This window comes from Panthera onca, chromosome F2 (genome assembly GCF_046562875.1).
Source record: "Panthera onca isolate mPanOnc1 chromosome F2, mPanOnc1 haplotype 2, whole genome shotgun sequence".
NCBI classification, from domain to species: Eukaryota; Metazoa; Chordata; class Mammalia; order Carnivora; family Felidae; genus Panthera; species Panthera onca.
In genome coordinates, this window is record NC_138356.1 from 14,314,211 (window position 1) to 14,327,976 (window position 13,766).

The window sequence follows — 13,766 nt, forward strand, 5'->3', positions numbered from 1 at the left end:
TTCCTTTCAGAATGGGCAATGTCGTGAGTGTGGTAGGAAATCTTGGTGAACTTGTGACAAGGCAATCGCCCCCTCCTCCACAGCCCCATGAGAAAGGAAGAGGAAAGCTTCAGCTAAAGACCTGTATTACTTTGCAGTGCTTTTTAAAGTCAGATTTACAGGTTTTTGCCTGTGAGTGGCGCCGTGCTGACGAGTATTTTTGACTTGGAAGCAAGAAAACTTCACATTTGGGGGATTGACTTCTTAAAATTGGCACATCTTTTTGGTATATTTGATGCCTGAAGCCAGTGACACGAGCACTTGCTTGCTCATTGTGGTCAGTGGCTTTAAAGACCTTCGGGCTGCTGGGTTTTTGTTTTATGAAAGAGGCCACATGGACACCACCTTCTATAGTGGAGTCAAATCCCACTGGGTGCGGGGGTGGGGGTGCCTGGGTGGCTCAGTCAGCTGGGCGTCCGACTTCAGCTCAGGTCATGAGTTCGAGCCACACGTCGAGCTCTGTACTGACAGAACCTGGAAACTGCTTCGGATTCTGTGTCTCTCTGTCCGCCCCGCCCCCCTCACACTCTGTCAATCCCTTGAGAGTAAATGAACAGTAGAAAAAAATATTTTTTTTAATAAAAAAAAAAAATTCCTACTCAGGGGATTAAGTTGTGAAGTGAATGCAGAAAGCAAAAGTTAAGTATAGTCAAAATTTGCATTAAAGATACTGTAAAATAAAAATACTGGTGGGGCCCCTGCGTGGCTCAGGTGTTAGGCCACCGACTCTTGATTTTGGCTCAGGCCATGATCTCACGGTTCGTGGGTTCAAGCCCCGCACTGGCCACCCTGACAAGGCGGAGCCTGCTTGGGATTCTCTCGCTCCCTCTCTCTCTCTCTCTCTCTCAAAATAAATAAGTGAAATTTAAAAAAATACTATAATTCACCCTTCAGGTACAGTATTCCTCGGCTGTACACTCAGGTTCGGCTCAGCCAGGGGTGTCTGAGGCCTGAGTGCACAGCCCTTCATCAGTTATTTAAGTGGTGCCAACCACACCCAGGCAGCGGCATGGGACCAAGTTCAGTCCCCACCTGCAGGCAGATTAAGTGAGGAGGCAGAGAATACATACATGAGCAGGCAAATAAAATCACATCGGAGAGTTTTATGTGCTGTGGAGACAAAGCAGGGAAAAGGTAGAGGCGGCACCAAGGCAAGAGTTATAATTTTATGGAGAGCGATCAGGGAAGGCCTCACTGAGGAGGGGAACATTTAAGGAAAGATTCGGGAGAAGGAAGGGTAGGAGCCGGCAGCTCTCCGGGGTGGGGGAGAGTATTTCAGACAAGGCAGCCGTAAGTGCAAAGGCCGGCCAGGGACGCGCACATCGTGGATGCGAGACACAGGGAGGAGGCAGGGAGTGAGGAAGGGCAGGGCCCGTGGAAATGGTGGGGGCCAGATCCCTGAGACCCAGGACGCCAGTGCAGAAGATTGGCTCTTACTCTGAGTGAGTTAGGAAGAAGCTGGAGAGTCCTGAGCAGAGAGTAATAATAGAAGGGGACCCGGGTTTCTAAAGAATCACTCCCGCGTGGCTGCATCGTTTAAGATCTGATCAAGATCATCATGGTTCGTGAGTTCAATTCCCGCATCGGGCTTTCTGCTACCAGCACAGAACCTGCTTTGGATCTTCTGTCCCCCCCTCTCTCTGCCCCTCCCTGCTCACGCTTTCTCTCTCTCAAAACTAAATAAACATTACAAAAAAACAAACAAACAAATCGCTCCATCTCCTTCATGGGCAAGAGGCCACTGGGGAGCAAGAAGCAGGTCACAGGTGAGGAGTCTGTTACAACACTCCAGGTGAGAGATGGGGGTGGTCATGACCATGGCAGTGTTGGCAACAGGTGGCTGGACTTCACGGTCACCAGTCAGATGAGTTAGTTAGTTGGTAGACATCTTCACGGCGGAAGGATCAAGTCGTCACCGGTGGACCAACCTTCCACTGTGCAAAGGGGGAAAACCAGACATTAAGTCCTTCCTGGAGTGTTGCAGGACCCAGTAATCATCAAGTATTAAAATATAGAATTTCTGTCAAAAAACTGAATTTTCCTCCAATCAAGTGTTCAGAGCTAATGTCTAGTTTGCAGGAAATGTAGGTGGCGAAAAGACAAAATCAGAAAGGGGGCAGTCTGTGGGACAGGTGACCCAGTTTGTCCAAAAACAGTGATGGAATTTTTTAGATTAAAAGGATGGGGGACTGGTTCAGGAAGGTTTTCTGCCTCCAGCCCTGGTTCGCACTCCGCGTTGACAGCGCCTTCTGGAATCCACCTCCCCTGAGCTGCCCTCCCCTCCCCACACTTTCTTTATTCCTTGCCCCGGATTCCTATTCTGCTCAATGCATTTTCTATTTCTAGTTATTTTCCTTCTGTGTCATGCTGTGAATTTATAGAAGAGATTATTTGCTAGACATTTCTGAGGATCTCAATTCTCATTTTCCACCACTCCTGCTCTACAACTGTCTATTGCTGGTAGGGGTTTAGACAATAGGTCTGAATTCGAAATATGTCTGAATGTGTCTAAATTTTATTTGAATGTGTCTGTCCTCTGAGGGGAGATTTGTGGGGATTTTCCATCCTCTAGTTTTCTCAAAAGTGGTTTCCATGGGTAATTTTTCCATTCGCTATGCTGATTGATCTTTGATTAGTCACCTTGATCTGCCATAACAAAATACCATAGACTGGGTTGTTTAAGCAGCAGAACAGAAATCTATTTTCTCACAGCGTTGGAGTCCAGAATCTGAGATCAGGGTGTCAGGATGGTTAGATTCTGGTGAGAGCTCTCTTCCTGGCTTGCAGACACTGCTTCTTGCTGTGTGCTTGCAGGGCAGAGAGAAAGAGAGCAAGCTCTCTGTTATCTCTTCTTTTTTTAAAAAAAATTTAATGTTTACTTATTTTTAACAGAGAGAGAGAGAGAGAGACGGAGCATGAGTCGGGGAGGGTCAGAGAGAGGGAGACACAGAATCTGAAAGCACCTCCAGGCTCCGAGCTGTCAGCACAGAACCCCATGTGGGGCTCGAACTCATGGACTGCGAGATCATGGCCTGAGCTGAGGTCGGAAGCTCAATCGACTGAACCACCCAGGTGCCCCTCTGATATCTCTTCTATAAAGGTATCAATTCCATCATGAAGGCCCTACTCTCATGACCTCATCTAAATCTAATTATTTCCCAAAGCTTCCTTTCCAAATGCCACTACATTGGAGGGTGAGGGGTTCAACAGATGAATTTTGAGTGGCCACAATTCAGTCCTAGCTGTCTATTTGATTTTCAGGGAGAAAGGTGTTTAAAAAACGACCCTGGTATCATGATCCCAGCCCCTGAAATATGATAGAATTTTCTGCTGTGCTGTGTGTGGGATAGAAGAGAAAAAGAAAATCAAGGATGAATCTACAGTGTTGAGTCTGAGCAACACGAAGGATGGAGAGTTTCCGTTTACTGAGGTGGAAGGGAAACCAGGATTTCAGTTCTACGTGTTAAGTTTAGGACGCTTATGAGGCATCCAAGTAAAATAAGCAGGCAGACGGGAGCCTGGAGTTCAGGAAAGATCCAGGCCAGGATATAAATTTTAAAGTAGCCATGCTCTGTTTGGAGCCATGAGATGAGAGAATACCAAGTAGGTCAACGCAGAGAGAGGAGAGAAGAAATCCGAGGACTGGACTCGGGGCAATCCAATGCGTAAGAGTCAGAGAGGTGAGGATAAATCCACTCAGATGAAGAAGAAGTTGCTAATGAGGTCAGAAGGGAATCAGAAGAGCATGTCTTCCAAACAAAGCCAGTGTTTCCCTAAAGAAAGAGGGACAATCTAGTTCCAGGGCTCAGGCACTGGTCACATCCCTGAATATGGAAAACTTAAGTTGAGCCCACAAGACGTGTTTCTTATTCCTCTTAGACTTCACATGCTCCAATGTCTTCATTCAAGAACCGTTTACAGTCCAGGCTTTGAGTCAGGCAAAGGACGACAAAGTCAATAACTCTGGTCTCTCCTCCTCAGGAGCTGGCTCACATTTCAGTGCAGGAAAAAGGCAGTAAATTAATAACCTCCACCAAAGGCCAGAAACCCTGCAGAAGTCAAGGTCTATATAGAACCCAGTGTGGCTAAGGGTCAAGGTAGATCAAGTGCCCTTACAGAGAGTGTGTGGCGAAATCGAGGAGTTGGGCTCTAAACCGTCCTAGGTCCAATTGCGTGGCTTTGGGCAGGTTACAATCTCTGAGCATCTGCTTCCTCATTTGCACAATGTGCATAATAGCAATAATCATAATTTATGCTACAGGATGTGCTCATGAAACGGATGTTTATCAACTGCCCAGTACGGGGACTATGCAGGTGCTCGGCAAATGTCAATCCCCTCCCCACGTTTTTGCCCTTGTACCTCTGAGCTCTTCAAGCACAAATAGGAGGTGAGTGTTTTCAGGTTGGATACGAAAATTAAGATAACAGGAGTTCAATTGCAAGTTAAAGGTCATACCTTTGGAATGAGTTAAGATTTAGGATTAGGAGAAAGCGTCCACAAAATAACTCGCCTACAGTCTTCACAAATTCAAGGTCATGAAAGACAAAGACCGAGAAATAGATTCAAGGACACTAAGAAGACATAAATATCCGGTGTGATTTTGGGTTGGATTCTGGATCGCCCCCCCCCCCACCCCCACCCCCACATTTCTTTATTTGCTATAGACAACAATAAATTGGCAACATTTTCATCAGTTGTGTTGATGTTGATAATTATGCAGTATTATGTAAGAGAATGTCCTTGTTATTAAGGAATATATATTGAAGAATTTAAGGGTAAAAGACGGCACATCTGCAAATTTAATCTCATGTGGTTCTAAAAAAGAATGTGTGTGCACACGTACATACATGCACATACACTCATGCAGAGCAGAGAAAGAGAATGATGATGCAAATGTGTAAAACGTCAACGGTTGGGTAATCTCGGTGAAGGATATATGGAAATTCTTTGTATATAATTGCAATTTTCCTGGAAGACTGAAATTACTTCAAAATATTTTTTTTTTTTTTAAAAGAAAGCTTCTACTATGAAAGGCAAAGCAAATGACTTTTTATGTCATAACGATTCAGGAAATCCTACCCAGGAAAAAAAATCAAAATTGGCAGCCAAGCTCTGGAGTGGAAACATTAACATGGCCCCAGCCAGAGACCTGGCAAGGTTCAGAGAATTCTGGAGGCCCCAATTAGAAGTAACGGGAACTAAACTAGTAGTATCTCAACAAGGTTCATTAGTACAGCAACGGTCCTTTCTTAACATAGAGTTCAACGCAAGGGCACCGCTTGTGTGGTTTCCAAGAGGCCCTGAAGCCACCACATCCTTTGTCAGAACTTTCTGTTTGAGAGCAAAGAAAAGGTAAGAGCTTAATTGTAGTACCAGACCAGCAACAATCCACACACATCTGATTCTACCTGTCAATCGCTGGTTTGGGAGAATGCCTTCCAGAAAATTATCTACTGTGGTTACTCTGCCACTTTTCAGAATGCTTTTATTCATGTAAAGTAGAAGTCTGTAAACCTTACCCAAGCTATTTTAATTGCAACTTTTCAAAATCTAAATGATTCAGCCCTCCTTAATTTAACATGTACACTCAATTCTTTGTTTCTGGGAAAGAATCATTACATAGGATATGGCAAGTGTATATATATGTACAAAAGGAAAATGTGAATTAATAATCCTACTGTATTTATTATATTACATTATGTATAAAATACAATTACATATATTTATGTATAAACATATTATATATAACAAATAAATATGATAAGCCCCTGGGAATCAGTTAAAGAGTTGTCAGAATTAATAAGAACAGGTACAAAACTCACACACAAAAACCAGTGGAATGCCTGTACTCCAATTCCCCAACACACCCCCGATAAAAAAAAAAAAAAACCTGTTAAAAAATTTAAAAGACATCCTCTTCTGATCAGTTCAAGGGATGCATGCTTAAAACTTTCCATTTAAGAAGGTAAACTAATAAATTCCATTGAAAAGTAGTAATAGACAACAAATAACTAAGAAAAATCCTAATGAGAAATGTATATGAAACTACTTAACTGAATTCAAAGATATAAAAGATACATTAGGGGCGCCTGGGTGGCTCAGTCGGTTGGGCGTCCGACTTGACTGCGTCATGATCTCGCGGTCCGTGAGTTCGAGCCCCGTATCGGGCTCTGTGCTGACAGCTCAGAGCCTGGAGCCTGCTTCGGATTCTGTGTCTCCTTCTCACTCTGCCCCTCTCCCACTCATGCTCTCTCACTCTCAAAAATGAATAAATGGTAAAAAAAATTTTTTTTAAAGATATATTGTATGCTGCTGTATGGAAAAAGCTAAACATAAAGATGCCAGCTGTTCTCAAATTAATTTGTAGGCTTATTGTGTTCTCTATAAAACCTATGTTGGGGTGTGGGAGAGTTCTGAGGACTCAACAAAATAATCTAATTAATCTTAACATATAAATAGGAAAAGATACCATGTACACCTGAAACCAATATTATACTGTATGTTAAACTAACTGGAATTTAAGTCAAAAACTTGGGCAAAAAATGATATCAAAACAAATTCCTTATAAGAAGGCCAGTAAGAGAGAATTGGCCTTACACTGAAATATATTACAAAGACCTTATAATTAAACTAATGGTACTGGTACAAGAATAAGTAGAAATTAAGGAAACAAAATAGTACCAAACGGATCACGGTGTTTACAAAATGTAGTATATTTTATAGACAGTATTGTAAACAAGGAGAAAGAGATGATTGTTTGATAATGATGCTAGAAAGACCATGTGTGGGATTTCTAGACTTAAAGAAAAAGGTTAACAAACATTTAAAGAAAACTATCTAGGTCTGGACCATAAGAGTCTCCTGAATTTCCCTTCTCCCGTGAAGACACCGAATAACAACTCCACAGAGAACAGTTCCCTCAGAGAAATCCAGAGAGCAGCAGAGTGGCTCCTATACATCAGGACACTGCGAAAGTACCCACATCAAAGCGACCAGGAGGGGCGCCCGGGTGGCTCAGTCAGCTGAGCACTGGACTCTTGATTTCGGCTCAGATCATGACCTCACGGCTCGTGAGTTCGAGTTCTGTGTCCGCCTCTGCACTGACAGCGTGGAGCCTCCTTGGATTCTCTCTCTCTCCCTCTCTCTCTGCCCCTCCCCCGCTCACACTCTTTCTTGCTCAAAATACATACATAAATACACGTTAAAAATATATAAACAGACAAAGTGAGTAGGAAAGGCTGAGACGCGCTCCTGCCATAAACGCTACCGCTGGCACACGATGATGGCGCTGGGAGGGAACAACGCCTCTCCCAGCCTCTCCCCGAGGACCCAGAGGTTTAGACAGCACATCCAGTGCCCTGGCTCCTAGGGCCGGCTCCCAGGGATGGGCCCCCAGATCGCCTAGCTCTGAAAACCAGTGGGGTTTGCACTCACAGTCCTGCAAGATGACAGCAAACAGAAGCAGTTACTAGTCAGACGTGCACTCACCTCAGCTGATCCACAGGGCTCGGTGTGGAGGGGGCATGCGGACATGCAAACCGTCCAGCCTCTCCCTGGAAGGAATTTGCACACTTTACAAGCTGCTGCTTGAGGACCCTGCCTCCAGTTAGCACCCATCTACGTGCCGAACGCGGATCCGTCCCAGACCCTGAAGCGGCCGGTGGGCACATCCCCCACCTCCCCTCTGGTTCACTCCAGCAGTGAAACCAAAGTGCCAGTTATCTCTCAGGAAGGAGTTGGTCCACACAGCTGGTGCCTCAACATTTACAGCCATCAGCTGAGGGATGGGCCCCTAAATCGCCTACTTCTCCTAACCAACAGGGCTTGCATTCACTAGTCCCAAAGGGCTATTAGCCAAACAAAGAAGCGGTTTTTCAACAGGCGTAGGAGCATGTCCCATGACTCTACGCTTGGGCTTAACACAGAGGAAGCAAGGGAAAATGGCCACCTCCCAGTTCCTCCCTGGGAAGGACTTAACTACATACATTCCCAGCTGCTGTCTGAGCGTCCGTTACGAAACAGCCTGCGTCTACTTGGGAACTACAGGCCTCCCCTTTGGTACACGGACAGTCTTGGCACACCCTCACCTTCTGGGAGCCGCTAAGAGAAAGGCTTGAGAGTAGACCGGGAGCTCAGACCAGGCTGATCGACTTCCAGAAGCCATCCCAGTAGCCAGGGAGCGGTGTTGCTTAACCCTGGTAACACTGTTGGATGCCACTGGACCTTGGGAAGATGTGCATTTAAAAAGTAGGGCTGATGTCCATTCCCTGATGTGTCGGGGGCGGGGGGTGCCTTTTGGTGACCGTTGCTTGGCTGCCTCGGGCACTAACCAGCAGCCAGAGTTTCTATTTCATCAGAGGAAGTGACGAGATTGTCAGCACAAAAAGCAGAGTCCTTGCGAAAGAGGCACGCCCTTTCACTTTTACCTTGCAGTGATGGCGGCCGGCAAGCCAGTCATACAGCAACCTGATCGAATGCAGACTGCCGTTGGTCCCAATCTGATAAACTCTGTTGGGCCTTGGGTCTATGAATAAGGAGTAGTAAACAGACACATCTGACTCTCAAACAGTGGCTCCAAAATCCGAGCACGAACTGAGGGCTGAGATCGGATGTCGGGAGACTTGTGGTCCATGGATGCTTCAGCTTTCGCTGATCATCAAAGGGACAGGGATCGGGGGATCGTGCGCTCCAGAGTATAACGTCTACGATTTTTGCCAAGATGCCATCTGAGTCTCAGAACCATAAGCGAAGGGAAGTAGGAAGGCAAATCTAAGTAAGGACTTCCTAGGGGCATTCAGAGATGGATGAGCCACACGGTCACCTGGCCTAGGCACAGAAGGCACAGGTGGTATAGTAACCACATTTTCTAGCTTCTAAATTGATGCTTGACATTTGGGCTTTCCTGACCGGGGAAAGACCGCCCCTGTCAGCACTAGCTAATTCCTAGAGGCAATAGCCCCTACTCACCACCCACATGCTTTAGTAGTGCCCTACTCTTTGGGACGACATCCCCCATCCTAATCACCCCAGGGCCAGCCATTCCACAACAGAGGTAGCCCCTACCCACTGAGCCTGCTGAAATTGTGTGAACTAGCCCAGTGCTAAACCTGCTTAGCCTTCTTACCCTGCCTTGCACACTCCTACCAACAAAAGCTGCGATAAAGCCACTTGCCCACAGTTCCCTTACTCTCTCTGCCTGTGACCAATACCGGTGCTTCCCTGGGTGGCCCTGCATGGCATGACATCCCCCTTCCTCTTAGAAACTACAAGTAAGAAACTACCTTTTCAATGGCAATTGTCTTCTGATCTGCCGACCTCACCGACCCTGAATAAAAAATAAATTCTAGGGGCGCCTGGGTGGCTCAGTCAGTTAAGCGTCCGACTTCGGCTCGGGTTGTGATCTCACGGTTTGTGAGCTCGAGTCCTGCGTCGGGCTCTGTGCTGACAGCTCAGAGCCTGGAGCCTGCTTTTGATTCTGTGTCTCCCTCTCTCTCTGCCCCTCCCCTGCTCACGCTCTGTCTCTCTCTCAAAAACGAATAAACTTAAAAAAATTTTTCGTTTTAAAATAAACTCTACATTTTAAAACAGTGGCTGATGGATAGACCGTCAGTCTTGAGGCTAACAGATTTTAATAGCTGTATCTCAATGTTTTGAAAAGGCCACAGTGTCTAAGTGGCCCCACACTTGGACATAGACAAACTCACAAATGCAGAGTTGAATTGATCCCCTCCCAATGCATCCGGTGCCTCGTGGGCTTGCTCTGGGAGGATCTGTATCTTGGGCAGAGCACAGGGGTATTAATCCACTCCCTGCACAGACCCCAGGACTGCCAGCCGCACGTGGAATTAGAAGCTACCTAAAATGGTTATTTTAAGTGACTGAAGTGGGGAGGGGGGCAGTCATTATACAGCAAAAGCTAACGGAAATACTGCCTGGCGCCCATGAGGTTAGCACTCCCTCGACCTGCAGGTGGTGAGTTCCACCCAGACCTGCACCCCTTTCCTGCACCAGAGAACTGGGTGAGCCTGATGGCGACCACAGATGTGGCAGCAGTGGTGTCCAGCCCTAGGAAGCCACTGCATCATCAGGCCACTGCAGTGCACCCCATCCTGAGAATGATTATGAGTGCTGGCCCATTGAAAAGGGAAGCAAGGATCTTTGACTCACCGTTACAGGTACGAGGGACTCGGAGGAAGCCTAGTCCATCAACCTTCCTTCTCTAGACACATAGGGAAGGACTAAAAGACAGGCATCACTGTATTGCTATTTTAAGTCCATTGGACATCACAGCCTATACACAAGATCAAAATGAGGCCACTTCCCCCTGAATTTAACATACCCGGTGGGTACCGGGCAGGGCAGTCTTCACCGCGCATGGGCACATTCTGCTCGAGTTCAATGATCACCCGCAGTAGACACACACACAGGCCAACGCTTGGGCGGGAGCCTGAGCTTATACATCACTCAGTGAATCACAAAGCCAGGCAGACCACGCCTACGACTCACACACACAAGGGGACTGGGCAAGGAGAGGAAAACACCCTGAATATCAAACCCTCTTTGGGGGAGAGACCAGAGCGAAGCCAGAAGAGATGAAGTATAAAGGGCAGGGTGGCTGACGACCCAGAGGAATTCTTACACAGGAGGCCTGTAGGGCAGCCTGCAACCTGGGCAACGGGGGGAAAAAGTGGTTAAAGTATCAGCCTGTGCTGGCTTTAAAGTCCCCATCCTGCATGCCCCACGTAGGCAAACACCACCAGCTTTTACCAATGGGACACCTCACAGCCCGTAAAATAAGTCTTGACATCGTGTCTTGGAGACAAGGCATGCCCCCCCCCCCGCAGCTGGGACACTTATCCGGGACTCTCCTGGCTGTAGCGGCCTGTTCACACCACAGGCGCTCTTCACTTCGGTCCCTGACTCCAGGTTCCATGTTCCAGTGACTCCATCACTCTTGTCCTTGTCCTCTTTGCTCTTGCACTCTCTGATTCCCCCTGTATACTTGGGCTGCATCCACCTCACTGCCCCCACTTTGGACCACATTAAATCGGATTCCTGCCCTGTCTGAACCCTCGACCCACCTCCCGCACTGGCCGATCCTCGCCACCGAGGCTAGGTCCTGGCTGGGCCATCCAGTCCTCCCAAAGGACAAGGACCCAGCCAGCTAGGATGGCCACATACGTAGCAACACAGAAACATGTTTTTGATCCAGTTAACTAAATTCAGGACACAAATTATGTCTGCAAATACATGACAAGGCACTAAGGGGAAATAACAGAATTTTTAATTCAATTTTTTTCTCTTATCATGGTTACATTATTATTGTTGTTCTAAACTCTATTCTTTTTTTTTAATTTTTTTAATGTTTTATTTATTTTTGAGACAGAGAGAGACAGAGCATGAACGGGGGAGGGTCAGAGAGAGAGGGAGACACAGAATCTGAAACAGGCTCCAGGCTCTGAGCTGTCAGCACAGAGCCCGACGTGGGGCTCGAACTCATGGACCGTGAGATCATGACCTGAGCCGAAGTCGGCCGCTTAACCAACTGAGCCGCCCAGGCGCCCCTAAACTCTATTCTTAGTTCAAACTTTGTTTTATGTGTCTTGTCCCCTCAACAATGGAGCCAATCATTATTGTTAATTACACCAAAAGATTTGCCTATATTATTTACTAGCTCCTTTGTCTCAGGATCAAGACTAGTAAAGAGGAACCAACTCACTTAGATCCTTCTGACTAGAGAAGAAAAAAATGTAAATGCTCATCTTCACTTCAAGTTATTTGATACAATTTAAAGAGAAAGGACAGTGTTAACTATTGGCAAAGTAAAGTTACTATTCTAATTGCACAAATTGAAAAGTTTTATTTTCTTATTTAACTTTATAAAAAGTGGATGAAATATATTTTTTTAACTATCAAAGAATATAAAAGAAAAAAGAAGGTATTCACTGTGGGTTTAAAATCTTGAAAGACAATTACATGGGATATGAAGTGCTCAGAGTATGGGTAGAAATTTTCATGACTAAGAGAGTATATGATTTGCCCAAGATTACATGAATGACAAGAGATGGGACCAGACCCCTGGTCTCTGACTACCAGTAGACTTTCCACTCTCATCCAGCTAGGAAACTGGATGGAAGATGTGACATATAAGCCAGAGAAGAAGAAATTTTGATTTTTACTTTTTAAAAATATTTTTTCATGTTTACTTGAGAGACAGAGAGAGAGAGAGAAAGAGAGAGAGAGAGAGAGTGAGAGAGAGAGAGGGAGGGAGTGCATGACCATAAGAGGGCAGAGAGAGAGGGAAAGAGATAATCCCAAGCAGGCCTGTCAGTGCAGAGCCCGATGCAGGGCTTGATCCCATGAACCATGAGACTGTGACCTGAGCTGAAATCAAGAGTCTGCCACTTAACCAACTGAGTCACCCAGTCTCCCCAGAAATTATGATTTTTAATTTGCCAACAGTTCAGTGTGGTCCAGGGATAATGTGGCTGACCTAAAATAAATATCGGTTGGGTTTCGTTAATGGAAATATGGAGTCTACCCATTGCCCACCATGATTATCTACTCTCCCGTTCTGAGAATCTCTGATTCTCTCAAACTTTTGAGCTTCTCCCCGAAAAATTACCAGGATGAATTAACTTGGATGCAAAAGATGTTAAAGTGATATTGTAAGTTTCTAAAGACAATTTATATGATGAAACAGAATGACTCTAAATTAGGTTTATGAGAAATTATAATAAGTGTTAGAGAATTAGAAGCCTAGAAACATGCTATATTTATGCAAAAAGGAACAGCTTCAATAGAAAAACTAGTGATTAGGAACTTTTCCTTAAGTCCAAAAGGGAAATAATGACACGATTTAGAGTACATTTGGTTGAGACACTTTAATCTATAGGGGAAAAAATCCAATGTCAATGTTTGTTTAAAGTGCTTCTCTTGCATGTACATTGCTTACAGTAGATGTTCAAGGAATACTTCTTAATTGATATTGTGTCTTCCCCGCAGGTGTCCCCAGAAGCATTTTTCATTATATGAAGCTCTGGTTCTTTACCCATCCAGAGAAAAACCCCGCTAGCCTAAAAGTTGCTCAGTTAGGTAGAAGGGGAATGGGGATTGGGAATTTTGTATATAGACCACAAATTTATGTACATGAGACTTCCTGACCCTTAATAGACACTTAAAATTGTTTGTTTCCCTTCTTTTTACCAGGTCTTTCAGGACATTCTCTTAGGTCAGAGTAGGAAATATCTAGTATTAGGTATAAATCTATGTTTACATAGCCATTAGGGTTTTTTTTAAATGAGATATAATTGACATACAATATATTAGTTTCATATATTAGTTTCAAGTGCACAACATATTGATTCAATAAACCATTAGTATTTAAATAAATACAATAACTGTGTTATTAAATGTTCTTTAGGTTTCCGGTAGCCTCCTAAAATCTACTATTCTAAATGGCTGGATGTAAACACAGTTGGTTAAACCTTAGGTTAGCTGGTTCTCTTCTGACATCTAGTGTTTCTGACTCATTACTGCAAAATACCTCAGTTCATTTTAAACTGCTGTTGGAAGAAAAATGTTACATAGAATAAAAACTTTATTCATTTTATTTTTTCAAGTTTATTTCTTTTGTGAGAGAGAGAGCAAGTGAGCAGGGGTGGGGCTGAGAGGGAGAGTGAGAATCCCAAGCAGGCTCTGCACTGTCAGCACAGAGCTCGATGCG

The 13,766-nt window shown here is 45.0% G+C and overlaps 1 long non-coding RNA gene across 2 annotated transcripts; it reads right to left on the reverse strand.

The window, feature by feature from the left end:
- Positions 1-1,749: 1,749 nt before the first annotated feature.
- LOC132664120 (uncharacterized) lies at positions 1,750-10,563 on the reverse strand. 2 transcript variants are annotated; one of them, XR_009603459.2, is made up of 6 exons: positions 10,380-10,563; positions 10,208-10,278; positions 8,467-8,564; positions 8,128-8,263; positions 7,529-7,593; positions 1,750-1,973 (listed from the first exon to the last, which is right to left on the reverse strand). It is a non-coding gene; the product is annotated as an uncharacterized LOC132664120 (long non-coding RNA). The 2 variants fall into 2 exon arrangements; XR_009603458.2 differs by having other exon boundaries at positions 10,208-10,558.
- Positions 10,564-13,766: the final 3,203 nt, after the last annotated feature.